Raw genomic sequence first — 15,964 nt, forward strand, 5'->3', positions numbered from 1 at the left:
AGCCACTTTCCTTTACAAAGGCTGGGGCCAGATTCAAAGCGGTGATAACAAGTAGATCTTTTATCTCCATCAAAGGGGATCCAAGAGCTGGATTAAAGAGCTTAGGAGTACCTGGCGCTTTGAGAGCATCGAGGCATGAAAACGGAGTGTTCACCACCTATGTAAACTCAAGACTTGAGCCTGCATTCTTCGTGCATGCCAAGCTCCCATTGCTTCTGCACACAAAAGACTGCAATGCTAGTCCCTAGCCGTTTCCTTGCTTGAAATCCTCTGAGAAAGGCACTTGAATTTCTCAGTCACCTAATCATCTAGGCCAGGATTAATAGGTTTAACTTCAGGCTCCTAAATCTGTATTTAGGTACCCAAGTAGATGGCCAGGGTTTTCCAACATGCCCAACAGTGCTCTGAACTTCTGAAATTACAGCCCTCTCCTTTACGCCCTCAGGGCTGTAGCAGCCTCTGCTGTGACAGTACCCGCGCAGGTGGTTTTGCCCTACAGATGTCCTTATGGGATGGGAGAGGGAGGTTTGGCCAGCGGATCTGAAGAGTTGCAGCCTATCATATCCCCAAATCTGCCATCCACGGAGATAGCCGGAGGGGCACAGACAATCCTGTGCAGGTTGTTTGCCCTCCGACGTCTGGTCCATGCAGAGCAAAATCACACTGGATTTTGCTGTCTTTCAGGCCAGACTTGCCTCTTGGATTGGGATGAAGGGACAGGATCTGCCCTCCTTGTGGACACCATTGTCTATAATACTATTGGCAGGTGACACACGGGGGAAGTGTAGAAGAATTATACCCAGGTTTTGGTTGATGCAGGTCATCATGTTCAATGCAGCTCAAAGAGAATTGAGAGTTCTGCCCAGAAAAGCTTTCCTGGGCCCCCACTCTGCTTGTTTAAACTGGGATGATCAATTCTTTCCTTACAGTCTCTTGCCAAAAAGAAAACAATTTCTCAGATTTTTTTTTTTTAATTCCACATTTTTCAAGCATCTTTCTCTTCTTGTATTTAGATCCGGTGAGTAGCTGAACGCATCAATGCATCGCTCGAGAAGCACGCACAGATGTGTGCATTTTAAGTCAACGTTTTTTTCTTGGGGTCCAAACCTTAACTCTCAATGAGATCAAATTGAATTTCATCTCTGTAAGGATTTCAGGATTGGCCCAGATTGTCAACTGTCGTAAATCAGCATAGCTGCATTGCAATTAATGGAGCTACTCCGATTTATACCAGCTGATGATCTGGCCTATAGCGTGTATAAATAATGGTTTCCCATGAAGAGTGAAGTTAGATTTTAGGTAAGACCAGAGCTATTTGTTTCTCTGATGAGCAATCCGAACCATTTTACCTCTCCACATACGCTGTAGAGACTGTCGGTCCTGATGACATGCCATATGTTTAATATCAAAACGATACATATGAGATATAGTTTACATTTCGTAAAAGTTGTATTTATTTAACAATGCATTTTTTCCACCTTGGAAAAATGATTTTGCCCGGCTATTTATTCATCCATGCTCCGTGGAGAGCTTGCTGCCATCTGTTTTTCTTGGCTTTCCCTTTCCCTTTGCTTCTTTCACTTGTTCTTCTCCCACTCTACACCAATGAAGAGCTACACTAGCCAAATTATGCAGCGTATTGTAAACACTTCATAAACTTTGCCAGCTGCTAAGTCATGGGCTCTGCAGGATCAATCTAAGCCCTGGAAGTCACTCAGAAAAAAATGAGCCAGGTTTTTGGAAGCCAATTTGTGGAGCAATATGATGCAATATTATATCTTTCTAGCTGCAGTGTGGACTGATGGAGAAAGAAGCAAAGAGAGCAGCATTATTCTTGAACGGCTGTCCCTGCATTATAAAAAGGCAGCTGGGATTAGAGGCACCCGTAAAACTGGGATAATATCTCCCTGCCAAACGCGGGGGATGATGCGTTAGTTAATGTTTGTCCAGCACTGTGGAAGCAAAAGTGCTGCATCTTCTCCATTGCTGTGTCAGTGCTGAGCGTTATTCTTGTAACACAAAGGATTGTAATAGGGTACAGAGGCTGATCTAATGTCCATTGAAGTCAATGGCAACACTCCCAAAGATTTCAGTGGGAGCAGGATTTTCTCCTCAAGACAAGAATAGGAGAGGACTGCAGGGGAAGCCGTCTGCAGTCGCTCCCTGGGAAAAGGGTGGTATCTTTGGCGCTATATAGAGTTAGGCTGTCTGCAGTTACTCCCTGGGAGGAGTGAGTTTGGACTGGACAAGCCAGTGGAGGCCAGACAATAGAGCAGAGAGGTTGGAAGGAGTCCAAGGAAATAGCAAGCAGACCCAGGTTCCACTACCAGTCACTGGGAAAATAGCACAGAACCTGGTCTTGGATTGGAAGACTATCTGGAGCATACAAGGGCAGCTGATCCAATGGAACATGGATTCCCCAGAAGGCGAGGACTATATAGTGACTTGGCCGGAGGACTGAGTCATAAAAAGGGAGCACTGTGACTCCTGGAGAGCGAGAGGGGAGACGGTGTGAGCAACCGTCGGAAGTGGAGGGAGCGTCAGACCTGGCTGGAGCTAATCCCCAGATGCAGCCACAAGGAGGCGCCCCGGTGAGGGGACCCCATCACAGAACACTTTTATGTTTAGATTTTGACCCACATGGAAAACAACCCCAGAGACATCTGAGTATAGACAAGCATAGTCAGACTAACTGCTGTGGTACTGGTGACATGACTGTTGGACATCACTCTTGGAAAGAGTCCGGTGGCTACACAAGAATAACACACTGCTCGGCACCACAGGGCCTGACTCTATCTAGTGTCCTTCAGCCACCCTCCAGATGTCATGGATCACATCTCCCCAGAATCACTTTTCTGATCTATCAGAAATAATTAGATATTGGGAAAACTCAGGAAATTCAGACAGCACTTATAAATAATTATTATTTCGGTAACTTTTCACCTTCCCTTGCCACATTTTTGCTAAAAGTATCACAAGTTCACTAGTGCTCATGTAAGCCGTCTGTGAACATCCTGTGATTGCGTCTAATTGCCCTGTTTTTACTACTTTTAGAGTGGTAAGAGCTTGGGTGGGGGAAGGGTTGCCTAGCTTGACAAGCTTTCTTCTTCGTTGTTGTCTTCTTTTTTGTTTTCTGTTTCAGCCTTAGTGAAACCCTAATTAAAGTTATTTGGTGTTCATTCAATATAGCGTTCTACTGCTGCAATTCGGTATCCTCTGTAGCTTCCACTCCCAGACTCGTGCTCTCATTTACACCTGTTTTATCCCAGCACAGCTACAATGACTTCAGTGGCCCTAATCCTGATTTTTACCCCAGGATACATGAGACAAGAAGGAACCTCCATTGAGAGGCATCTGTTTTGTTTTGGGTTATGGGCCCTTGAGTCATTTGCTTGTTACATATGCTGGGCCAAACTCTTGACTTGCCTGGAGTTACACCAGGGATTAATTTACCCATTCGGATTCCTGTTGCATGTTACCTTCAGTCCTCAGAATAATGAACGCAGAAGCTCCATTTAGACATTACAGCAGGGATTTTCAGAGGTGCCCAAGGGACACAGACACCCAAATCCTTTGGACAGCTGTGAAATATCTGAGTCTGTAATTGTAATGGGCCAATGATAAATGTTTGAAGCTATGTGTACATGTTCCTTTAAATCTTCTCTGCTGTTCAGACAAGTTTAAACTTTGTGGCCATTACCATGGATAGATAGAGTAGGGAGCCTGTTCATATTAACATTAATGGCAAAAAGCCCTATTGACTTCAGTGGGAACAGAATCAGGCCTTAGGTCCTTGCTATAGTATAGATGGTGCCAGTTTATTCCTGTTGATGAGTGGTCACACAAGCAGGCCCTCTGGCTTCAGTGGGATTGCTGGTAGGAGTAAATCTAGCCCTGTCTCCGGTTCCCCTCCGTAGCAGTGGAATACTATCTTTTTGTTTGTTCGTTTTTCTCTCTCTTTATTTGTAATGCAAGTATTCATAGTGCCTTTGATATACAGAGGCATTTATAATCAGTGCCAGGTGGTTAGGCACCTGAGCCCCAGTGACTACGTGGATCAGGCCTGTACACAGTGCATGTTCTGGCTCCAAAGAGTTTGCAGTCTAAGACAAGCCCAACATAAGACAGTTCCGGTGAGAGAGGGCATTGGGATCTCCTCTGAGGAGGGATTGCTTGGGGAGATGGGAGGATATGAAGACAGAGTGGGTGACTGGCAGTCAAGGCCAGGGAGAATGGCCCAGGCATGGAGGACAGTGTGGTAGGCAGAGAAAAGCCAGGAAAAGGGGACAACGAACAGTAAGGTGAACGGCCTGGGATGAGTGATGGTGTTGAGAGGGCGAGTGGGAAGAAATGAGAATAGAGATGGAGTGAAACCACTCAGGGGCTGTCCTGTTTGTTTGTTATATTTTTCCTTCCCAGACAAGGCAGAATGCACTGACTATTGAGTTTAAATAATTAGCCTTCTCCCGGGATTGCAATCTGCTCAGCTACACCCATAACTCTCTACACTGCATTAACATAAAGATGAAGAATAACACACATATCTATGCAATTCTTCCCTCCCCTCAAAGAAGCTGAATCCAAGTGGCTAGCGCTAAGGGGCACATGATGGGTTGGAAATGTAATCACTCCCTTCTTGAAAACCACTCTGCATGTGCACACACAGCAAGCCAGAGAATGAACAGACAGCCACACCAAGATGTAGTATCGTCAAAAAGAGCCAAAGCAGATATGAATTCAGTGGCCAAATTCAACGAGAACCAGGGCTGCCTGTACTCCACAAAGCATGCTTTGATGGTTATGACCCGTAGGAAGGAGGGAGCAATGCGTGAGCAAGCCAACACTTCCAGCAAATTAAAGTCTATTTAATGGCTGTTTTGTGGGTTTGACTTTGCCTTGTTGATGTCAATTGTAAAACTTTCATTGACTTTAGTGGGAGCAGAGTTAGGCCTATGCTGAAGCTCTTGGAAATACCACTTGCAGGCCCTTAGGCAGGACGCAGAGATGCACTGCACTGGGACAGGTGCTGGAGGCACTCACCTGTGAAGAGAGAGGCAAGGCAGAGAGCTTCCCAGGAGGCTGGGGCAATGCTCTTTGAGGAAGTAAGTTAGGGGTGAGTTAGGGGTCAATGCAGATCTGCATGCCTTCAGGAGACGCAATACAGAGACTGGGCTTCAGAGAGAGACAAGCTCAGTTGGGATTGTTCCTTACTCAGAGGGGTCGTGACACTATCTCATCCCTTGCACCATCTTGAAGATTTGCTCTTTAATGTGTGGCACAGCTGACCAGCCCCTCTCCAGAGTGCAACCCCCTGAGCACCAAACAAGGGGTGAACGACTCGTTGCTAACTCTCCCATCCCTGCATGCAGCTTCAGAATGGCGCACTGTGTGCTTCCCAGAATTGACCTACAGCAAGGAGGCCGAGGCCAATTCTCATGGCCTTCCCTTATTGGGGCGTCTAGCACCACTGGTGCGATAAACACTCCCATGCACCTGGCATTTGAATAAACACAAGCACCAGGACTCTGACTAATGCATATGTAGAGGAGCAGATTGTGGAGGGCTCCCAGCAAACTTTCCCCCACCTTGCGCAGTTATGTCCAGCCTTATTTAACAACCATTACAGTAATGCCAGAGGTCAGACAAAGTCCGTTCCCTAGCTCAAACAAAGTTCTCTGGGCATGAGAAAGGTACATCAGCATAGAATCATATAGAATTGGACACATGTAGGGCTAGAAGGACCTTGAGAAGTTATCTAGTCCAGTTCCCTTCACTGCGACAGGACCAAGTAAACCTAGACCATCCCTGACAGGTGTTTGGCCAACCTGTTCTCAAATGTTTTGCTCTTCCGGTCAGAGACAGCGAGAATTTCTTTCCCCTCTTATACTGCATGGCTTCTTGTCTGATATATTAATGTGCAGGTCATCGTCAAATCACATGCAAAGTCCCGGGCCAAGATTTTCAAAAATTGAGACCGAACTTTAGACTCCTTAGTAATTCTTTAAGCACATAAGTACCTGGCCTGATTTTCCAAAGGACTGAGAATTCAGCACTTGCTATTTATTTCAAGCAGAGCTGCTGGTTGCTCAAGATCGTTGGGAATCAGGGGTGAAATCCGGGCCTACTGAAGTCAATGGCAAAACTTCCAGTGGCTTCAGAGGGGACACAATTTCACCACAAGTGCCTGAATACAGACTTAGGAACATAACTTCAGCGGTGCAGGCCAAAAAGTTTAAATAAAGCCTTGGGCATCCAGCCATATCCACTGCAGGCAGAGCACTCAGCCTGTCTGGAAATCAGGCCACACATGTAGGTGCCTAAATATGGACTTAGAAGAGAGATGGGCAATTTTTTTATCCAAAACATTTTTTCACTGAAAATTGCAGATTCAGATCAACCGAAATGTTTGCTGAATTCATGTCGATTATAGCAGTTGCTTTGGCTGAAACAGAAAAAGAAAAAAATTGGAAAATTATATTATCCAACTTTGTAAAAAAGCCCTAGTCATCAGGCTATAGTCAGACTCGCTCTCTTTCTCAGGCTGAGTGACTATCCAAGTATTTTAAACTGAAGTGGAGGAACAGCTTCAACAGGAGAAATTGAGAGAAGCCAATAGCAGAATATCCTATGGGCTGGTAGTTAAGGAACTCACCTGGAAGGGGAAAACCTGGACTCAAGTCCTTGTTCCAAAGCAGGGATTCAAACTGGGTCTCCCACATTCCCTGGGAGTGCCCCAGCCACTGGGTGAATGAAATGTTGCATTTGATCTCCAAGGCGATTTTTCAAGTAGATGAAAAATTTCGGTTTCAGTTCAACTCAAACCAGTTTTTCCCCCATTTTTCAGAATGGCCAGTGAATCAAAAAATCAGTTAGCACACAGCTCGACTTAGGAGCCTAATATCAATCCCAGAGTTTTGAAAATCTTGGCCCCAGTGTTTGTGATTATGATCATTGTACCTTAGGTTTTCCCATCAAACATGCCCCTATGGGTAACATTAGAGCCTTTTTCCTGCCTTAGCTGTAGTCATTGTCTTTGCTCTTGATTTTTTTAAGGCCTGAGCAGAATATGGGGCTACTTTGCGATCTGATCTTTCTGAAATAAACCTCATTCATTTTTCAGAGAGCCAAAGCCTTTTCCCTTGAAAACAGGGAGCCAGTTAAGTTACACATAATTTAAAGGAAAAGCCAGGTAAAATAACACTGATGCAAGCCTCATAGATAATGGAATGTATTTTCATATGAGCCTGATTGTTTCAGACCCCTGGTGAATAGCTTAGTGCAGTTCGAGCCGATGTCTTTGTGCTTTTCTATGCTGCTGGCTCTCTGAAAAGGAAAAAAAAAAGGACCCTCTGAGATGTTTAAAGTACATAAGGTCTGCAATATGTGCTGAGAGCCGGGATTAGCTCTAATGAATGGCAATTGTGGTTCAGAGATGATCCGATGTGGCCCAGCTTTCAGCCAAACGTGGCTTAGCTAGAGTAACTAAGGGGTCAGTGGAAATGACGACAAAATGGCAACGCAGCACTGAAATGCAGGAAAATGATGTCTTTCTACTGGGCCAGATTCCCTGGTTCAGCCAAGTGCACATGGTGCAAGATGGGAGGTGTCCGCGTAGGCAATCTTTGAAGCCCCTTGACCACCAGCCATCTCAGTGCTAGGCTGGTTTTCTGGTGCAGAGAAGCTGACAGCTAACAATCCATATGGGCTGCTCCGTGCTGCACCAGCTCCTAAAGGAATTGCTGGGCTGGATGAGACCAGTGATCCATCTAGTTTAGTATCTCTGAGAGTGTCTAGAGGGCCAGTGGTAGGTGCAAGAAACCCATCAGTAAACAATTAATCCCATCGCTCATGCCACATCTTTATTTATTTGTATGAAATGGTTTTAGTTATTTATCAATTTTAACACAAGTGAAGGAGTGACTGTCATGTAAATTACAGTACCGTGGTATTTCCTCTAACAGCAGCAACTTTGATTGGATTGCTGTTACGTTAGGTGGTTAAGTGGTGTATGTTTCTGGAGGGATGTCACCACTCAAATCTTAACAAATGCCTTTGCAAATAATCAGAGTTGCCCCAGATATTCCCTCTGGCAGGGGCGGCTCCAGGCCCCAGCACGCCAAGCGAGTGCTTGGGGCGGCATGCCACGGGGGGCGCCTGCGGGAGGTCCACCGGAACCGCGGGACCAGCGACCGGCAGGCACATCTGCGGGAGGTCCACCAGAGCCGCGGGACCGGCGACCGGCAGAGCGCCCACTGCTTGGGGCGGCGGAATGGCTAGAGCCGCCCCTGCCCTCTGGTAAGAATCCTGAGGAAAGCTGGTAATAATGTTACCTACTTGAGAACACAAAATGGCAAAGATCGCAATGGTGAGCCCTGTAAGTCTATGATCCCTCGAAGGGCGAGAGGATTATATAAACGTTTTAAAATAGCTATCAGTCACCTAAGCAAAGAAGTTACATGTATTTTCTCTTGGCTTGCAAGACCGACCTGTGTACTGCCCCTCCCCGCCACAGCTCTAATGTAAATCTTTATCCCCTATGTTCCTGTCATGCTCTCTATTTCACAGCATCATAAGAAACAAAAACACATTTAATTCTCACCTGTTAAATATGTGAACATCTGTTTCCATATGACTATATAAATAAGGCACTTATAGTTTTTCTTTCCAACTAACTCACATTTGACGTGCCTCTGAAAAGCATTTGGCTACTGATATTTAGTGACTGTTGGGACTATGATTAATTAGTTAAATCAGATATTATACAATAGGTTATTTCTGTTGAGCTGCATTTAGAATAAATTGTATGGATCTTTATTAAAAGCAGCGTTGATCTTTCTTCTGGCACATTTCATAAAGGTGTTGGAGAAGACTGTTTTCAGAAGCAGGCACATATCACAGGGAGTAATATACCAGAATTACTTAGGTCACCCGATTGTACTATACAGATTTATTTATTTATTTTACAAGCACTTCTCTGATTGCTTCCTTTCCATTTGTTTATTTAGTTGGATTTATTTCAAAGGTCTTTCCATTGCTTGGGGGAATTTTACAAAAATTACAACATGTACCGGTTTAGATCCTCAGCTGGTGTCAAAATCATTGCTAGGTTAAGACCAACATGTTAAACTCCACCCAGATATTTAAATCAATGGGAATTCCATGTATGAAGAGCTTGCAGTAAGGGACCCCATAAGTATATGGGAACTGAGGGAATTCTTGAAATGATAGGAATGAGGTGGGAAGTATGACTGTGTATGACTGTACTCTACCGGAAGGAAATAAAGCTACTGAACTAAGGGTATGTCTGCTCTGGAGCTGTAAAGGAGGAAAACATGCACTAGCTTTGATCAAGCTAGCGTGCTAAAAATAGAAGTGTAGCCACAGCGGTGCAGGCAGCCAGAAGGGCTAGCTGCTCCGAGAATGATCTCATCCGAAAGGCTAGGCACCATACTTGGGGTGGCTAGATCCTCCCATTGCTTTTGCCTCAGCAGGAATACTTTTTTTAGTACACTAATCCAACCTAGCATGGGTATGGCTCCTTGAGATGGGAATTACACCTCCAGATCCAAGTGTAGACATACCATATGTGTCATAGGTCCTCTACTGCTGGCATTTGATGATTTTCTATATGCTGAAGTAGTAGGTGCTAGTGCTTTTGGAGCGGGATGTTCCGAGTCCTCTTTCTGGTGTTACCATGAAATTGGACTGGTGCACGGACACAGTGATTGACAACAATGAAGTCCTATGTGGCCATGGATTTGTTATGATACTTGCCTACTTTATAGGGGTGTGTGATGCTTCATTAAAATGTGCAGTGTTGGGATCTGGATTATTCTGGTGGACTAGAAGCTGCATATGTAGTAAATTTTGTCATTAAAACTGGGAGTATGCAGCCAAAAATTCACCAGATCCAGCACTGAATTAGAATTTTAGCAGATTTCTTGTATTGGGATGTCTTGGGGTAGAACATTGAAAGCAAAATTTGTTCTCACTGTTTGCTTGTGCTCCCGTCTCCGTCTCCACCTGTTGTCTCTTGTCTTATACTGGGACTTTTCCACTTGAAAGAGAGACAGCTAAGGTAGGATACGATAGAGGTCTATGATAGATAGATAGGATATGATAGAGGTCTATGATAGACTGGTGTGGAGAAAGAAAATAAAGAAGTGTTATTTACTCCACATAACACAAGACCTAGGGGTCACCAAATGAATAATCAGCAGGTTTAAAACAAACAAAAGCAGGTATTTCTTCACACAACACACAGTCAACCTGTGGAACTCTTTGCCAGAGGATGTTGTGAAGGCCAAGACTATAACAGGGTTCAAAAAAACCAAACCCTAGATAAGTTCATAGAGGATAGGTCCATTAATGGCTATTAGCTGGGATGGGCAGGGATGGTGTCCCTAGCCTCTGTTTACCAGAAACTGGGAATGGGTGACAGGGAATGGATCCCTTGATTACTTGTTCTGTTCATCCCCTCAGAAGCACCTGGCACTGGCCACTGTCAGAAGACAGGATACTGGGCTAGATGGACCTTTGGTCTGACCCAGTATGGCCATTCTTATGGTCTTATACTTAGACTGTAAGTTCTCTGGGGCAGGGACCAACTTTTTGTCCTGTTTGTACAGTGCTTAGCCCAATGGGGGCCTGGTACATGACTGAGGCTCCTAAGCCCAATTTCAGTATAAATAATAATATTTTGGTGGTGCAGTTTCTGGGTTTGTGGTCAAAACTTGGGAGGATCCAGATGCCAGCGCTGGGGTGCAGCAGGGGCCAAATTTTCCACAGTGCAGCAGCAGCAGCGGCTCAATTCCCTGTTTACGCTGTTGAATTTCTGGAGCCAGAAAGTGCCTGGATCCGGGTGCTGGTTCTGGGGTGTTGTAGCACCAGGATGCTTCGGCCTCTGGAATCTCTTTGCTGTAGCAGGAGCAGTTTCCCCGGATACCGTATTTAATCAGCGCGGTGTGCAGGAGAAGGGCGGGGGGGGGGCAGATTTTGGCTGGCTCTAGCTGCGGGACGAGGGATTTTGCAGCGCTGTCGCGTGGGATCCGATGCATGGGGGGCTGGATTGTTCCAGGGCAGGAGAAGCCGCTAGATTTGGTCTCGGTGGAGGATGCAGTTGGGGTATCGCCATCACCAGGCTCCGGCTCTTTCTTTCCCCTGCCTCAGCGCGGCACCCTCTAGGCAGCTGGGCGTCTCCGCTTCGACCAGGGCGAGGCGAGCTTGAGCTCCGCCAGTCACAGCCCGGATGTAGCAGCAGCAGCAGCAGCAGCGGCAGCCCGGTGCCGGCTCCCTGCCGGGGACACGCGCCGCGAGCCCGGGCGAGCAGGAACGTGGCGCTCGGAGCGATGCCGCGGCGGACGGGGCGTGCAGCCCGGGCTCGCCTGGCCGCCGGGCACTAGGTAGGCGGGGAAGGGGCAGCGGGAGCCGCGCTGCAGGCGGGCTCGCGGGCACAGCCCGGCTTGCCCGGGGGATGCAGCGGGCTCGGCAGGATCCATCCCTACCGCTCGAGACAGCTCCCTGCAGCCAGAGCTACCGCGGTAGCGAGCCAGCCCGCTGGGGGGTGGGGGGGTGCAATGGGTCGGCCCTAGGGACGTTACAGGATAAGGCGATTTCCTGCCAGGTTGGGAAAGGGAGCCCTCCGCGTGCCTAAAACCTCGGTGTTCTCCACCATGCAGCCTCGGGGAGGGGTGTGTGTGTGTGTGTGTGTGTGTGCAGCACTGTGGGGGTGTGGGTGGGTGTTGGGGAGGAAGGTGTATTGCATGTACAGACGGACACTACTACTTGCAATACTCACGCAGGCAGCGCTCTCCTGTCAATATTGGACCTCTGGGGAAGCAATTAAGAAGCGGGAGTATCAATAGTAACGATGATGCTTTAGCATCCTCATGGAGCATACCGTGACATTTAAAATACACCGGATCTTTTGTTTGTTTTTCTTGCTGCAAAACACTCAGCGACCGTGTCATTGTCGGCACTGGGTAGTGAGAACTGGAATGCTCTCTGTTCCCAACTCTGGTGCAACCATCTCCTGTCTCTCAGTCCCCTCTGATGGGAAAACTTACTTGAGTACTTGTGTATTCAAAACAACTTTTTCTTTTGGGGTTTACTTTATGGACTGGGGGGTGTTTTATTTTTTAATAGTATCTACAGCTAACCATCCAAAACAATGGACTAATTAAGATATAGTCAATTAACATATGTTCTTTGAAAGCTGGTTGATGTAGCTGAAAACACAACAGCAACACTGCTTTGCATTGACAAATGACATTAACATCATAGATGGATAGAAGATAAAGTAATCTATAGAGTGTTCTCTAGACATGCTTTCAATAAAAAGAGGAAGCATGAATTCTGAGTTATTGAAAGGTCTGATTGCTTAAAAAGAATATAAAAATAATAATCATAAGCAATCACCACAGTAAGCTTTGTCAAAGTGTGTTGTAAAGAAATCCACTTTAATTGGGAGAATTATATACTGTATAACAGCCCAATCTAAGACTAACACTTTGAGAGAGACATAGTGCAGAGACAGGAAAGCTAGGCAAACTGCCAGTAAAATCAGTAGAAGATAATGCCAAGCCTCTTTGATAACACTGGCTTTAAAATCAAATCAAGCCTTTCTCACGTCATTTATTTTTGTCTAATTGCTTTTCTGAAAGGAGACGACTTTTTAACGTTTGCCACTTGTGCTGTATTTCTTCATTTCATACATGCATGTCGCTCAGTGGGATGGGGAGGGTTTTATATCGAGTGTTTTAAAAATATCCAAAGTTCCTTTGAATAATTTATCCCATGCGGGGGAAGAAACCCCAAACCAGTTCTCCAAGGCCACTGACCTTGTGATGGCCTTAGAGAAGTAGATGAGACATTTGACAATGTTGCTTGACGAAGAAAGCACTGGGCAAAGAAATCGTATCAAGAACTTCATAACCATGATCTTTAAAAAGTAGAGGGAGTGTTTGGTCTGTGGTTGTGGTTTGCTTTGTGTGCCTGCATTTCAGGCATATGGAGGGGGAAACTAGGAGTGAAGAAGGGTTCTTAGGAAAGTCCTGAATTAAACATGTTAGAAATGGTGGGAAATGTTGAAATGTGCAGAAATAGAATAATTTAACATTTGTTGAGGAATGTTGACAAGTATCAGGGCTGTTTTGACAAATCTTTGAGGAAGGATTTTAAAGTAATAGTTACGTGCACATTGTTTGATTTGAATCACGAGCAAGATTTTCTCAAGTGGCTGTTGATTTTGGGGTGCCTCATCTTCTGGGAGCCAAACTTGATATTCAGGGGAAGGTGGCTCAGAACTCTCTAAACATCAGGCCCCTTTAAGGTGTCACCTGAAAAAGCGAGGCACCCAAAATCCCAACTGAAAATCTGGGTCAATATACTTGCAGATACTCCGCTTTTAAATAGGGGGTTGGAAATTGTCTTCATGTGTTTTATGTATCCTTTTTTCCCTTGTTAGCTTTGAGCATCAGAACCAAAAGCAAACGTATCGTGCAATGACATGTATGGTAATTTGAAAGTTCTCAAACTTTTTCTTAGGTGGACCACACATAAATACTGAGATTTTTCTCATGGACCACCTCCCCTTCTATTCACAAATACATAGACTACCCCTCTTCCCAGTCATGATCATATAACCCTGTGCTTACATGGAAAATTAACCTGAAGAAAGTATTTGGGGTGGCATTTCCCAAAGCACTCAGAGCTGGCCTAACTTTTCTCCCGTTGATGTCCATGATAAAACTCCCGTTGACTTGAATGGGCCCAGAGTTAGGCCAACACTGAGCACTTGTGAAAATCCCACCTTTAATTTTAGATTCTTTTTAATGTGATTTAGCAGCTGGAAATAAGTAGGAGAACTAGCATGGTGTGACCAGACAGATGTCCATGGCCCATTAATAGGCCCTCCCAGGACCACAGTGTGTGTATAGTGCAGCTGGGAACGAGCCTTCCAGCCTGGCAAGACCGACTCACGCTAGTGGGACTTGAGCAAGCATGCTAAAAATAGCTCGTTCCCAGCTGCAGTGTAGACATACCCAATTAGGGAGCCACTGTGCCAACCTCTAGCTTTTTGCAGAGCCATTACTGTAGTGTGAAACTTTTGTCAGTAACTGCCCAGGGCAAGGGAAATGTCCCGGTGCCATCCTTAACTATCTGCATATCCTTGTTGGTGGAGCTGGTTGTGGGTAAGGTTAACAGCTCAGTGCATTTTGGGATCAGTGTCAGATGTTCCATAGCATGGGAAATCCCTACATTGAGGTTAGGAAACTCAAGAACTCCCTATTGCAGAGTTGCCTCTAGTAGTGATGTTTCCCCTCTGCAGACCAGATAGGGGATTCAAAGCCCTAAAGGAGTGGATTTCCTGGGGTCCACATGCATCTTGCCATGCCCGTGGAGGTACTAGCCCTGCACACGGCTGCCTTATCCCCCACCCCATGGTAGCTTGTGTGTTCCCACTGATTGGCCACGCGGCAGAGGGAGAGGTGGACAAGTATCCCGGTTTATGTGCTTGGATGTCCACCACTTGTTGAGGAAAGCTCCATATCTTCCTGAGGTCACCCTGCAACCCAGCTGTGCTGGGCTCCAGAGGGCGGGTCATGCTGCAGAGCCTCTCCCCGCCCCAGTCCCATGCTCAGCTCATTGCTCCTGTTGTGACTCCCCTCTAGCTAAGATACTTGTGTGACCCACATGGCCAGAGCTTCGGAGCAGCTCCCAATCTTTATTTCTTCACAACACCCCCATGAGGTCTTATCCCCATTTCACAGATGAGGCACAAAGAAGCTAAGTGACTTGTCCACAGGAAGTCTGTGGCAGAGCAGGGAGTTGAACCTGGGTCTCCTAGTTCCCTAATCACTGGACTATCCTTCCTCTATGTAGAAGGTTATGGTAATGTTATCTTTTTGGTCCTTAAATGGTTCTTAACTTCTGCATCTGAAGAAGTGGGTTTTTTACCCACGAAAGCTTATGCCCAAATAAATCTGTTAGTCTTTAAGGTGCCACTGAACACCTCGTTGTTTTTGTGGATACAGACTAACACGGCTACCCCCTGAGACTTAACTTCTGCATTGTTGTTCCTGCAATGGGCTTTGTTCTAGCTTTCAAATTTGCAGTGGGCTTCCTAGGTGTGTTTTGTTTTGTTTTTTGTTTTAGTTTCAGTAGCACTGGCCACTGTCTCCACTGTGAAGATCCATCATTAGATGAATATTTATGTTTGGCTGAAACGTCAGGATCCCATGGTTAACCCTAAGGAAAACCAGCATGGAAATACATATTGAGCAAGTTTCTTGCAAAGCATATTATTCTGCAACTATTATTTCAGGACTTCAGAAAAAATGCATTATTCATCCATCACAGGGCTCACAGTGCCACTGTCATGTATTCTTTTTAGCATCAGTTTTAAATGAGGTATACATGATTCAGCCCTGATCCAATGGTCCTTTATTCAGAGGAACCCCAATTCTCTGATGTTTTGCCTGTGAAGAGACATTGATCTAGATACTTTACCGTCAATGCAGGTCTGTCGCATCTTACGTGCATTTAACATGCGCGATTTCAGCTTTACGTGGTTGGCAAAAACAAAAAAAAAGAGAAAAATAACAATTTAAATACTGTTTCTGTAGTGCGGGCAATTCCGGTTGCCATTCAACTCAATGTAATTTTGACTATACGCGGTTTTCGCTTTACGCGCTAACCGCGGAACGGAACCCTCGCGTAAGATGAGACAGACCTGTATTCATTTTCAGTGAAGCTTGGTCCCATGTAAAAAGCTCTGGTTCCCTTTCTCCCTTTTGCTTTCTCTTGCTCTCTCTTTTACACACACATGCTTGAAACTCAAGTTGACTGATGGAGTCGATTATCATTCATTTGAAGCTTTTACAATAGAGAATCCCAACTATTTGGCAAGAGTTTGGCATGTACTTATTAAAATCCATAAAGTGAGGGTGTCGCATGATTTAGT

At 45.6% G+C, this 15,964-nt stretch overlaps 1 protein-coding gene across 2 annotated transcripts in view; it reads left to right on the forward strand.

Annotated features, from left to right (window-relative positions):
- The window catches only part of PAK5 (p21 (RAC1) activated kinase 5), a 238,303-nt gene that overhangs the window by 40,748 nt on the left and 181,591 nt on the right, over positions 1–15,964 (forward strand). Inside the window, exon 1 of one of the 2 annotated variants that reach the window (XM_045008380.1) lies at positions 11,296–11,402. The exons of the other annotated variant lie outside the window; for it this stretch is intronic. The gene's annotated coding sequence lies outside the window, so the exon portion shown is untranslated. Of the gene's footprint in view, positions 1–11,295; positions 11,403–15,964 lie in introns of those variants that run through there. 2 annotated transcript variants of the gene reach the window in all.

Source organism: Mauremys mutica, chromosome 3, assembly GCF_020497125.1.
Source record: "Mauremys mutica isolate MM-2020 ecotype Southern chromosome 3, ASM2049712v1, whole genome shotgun sequence".
NCBI lineage: Eukaryota > Metazoa > Chordata > Testudines > Geoemydidae > Mauremys > Mauremys mutica.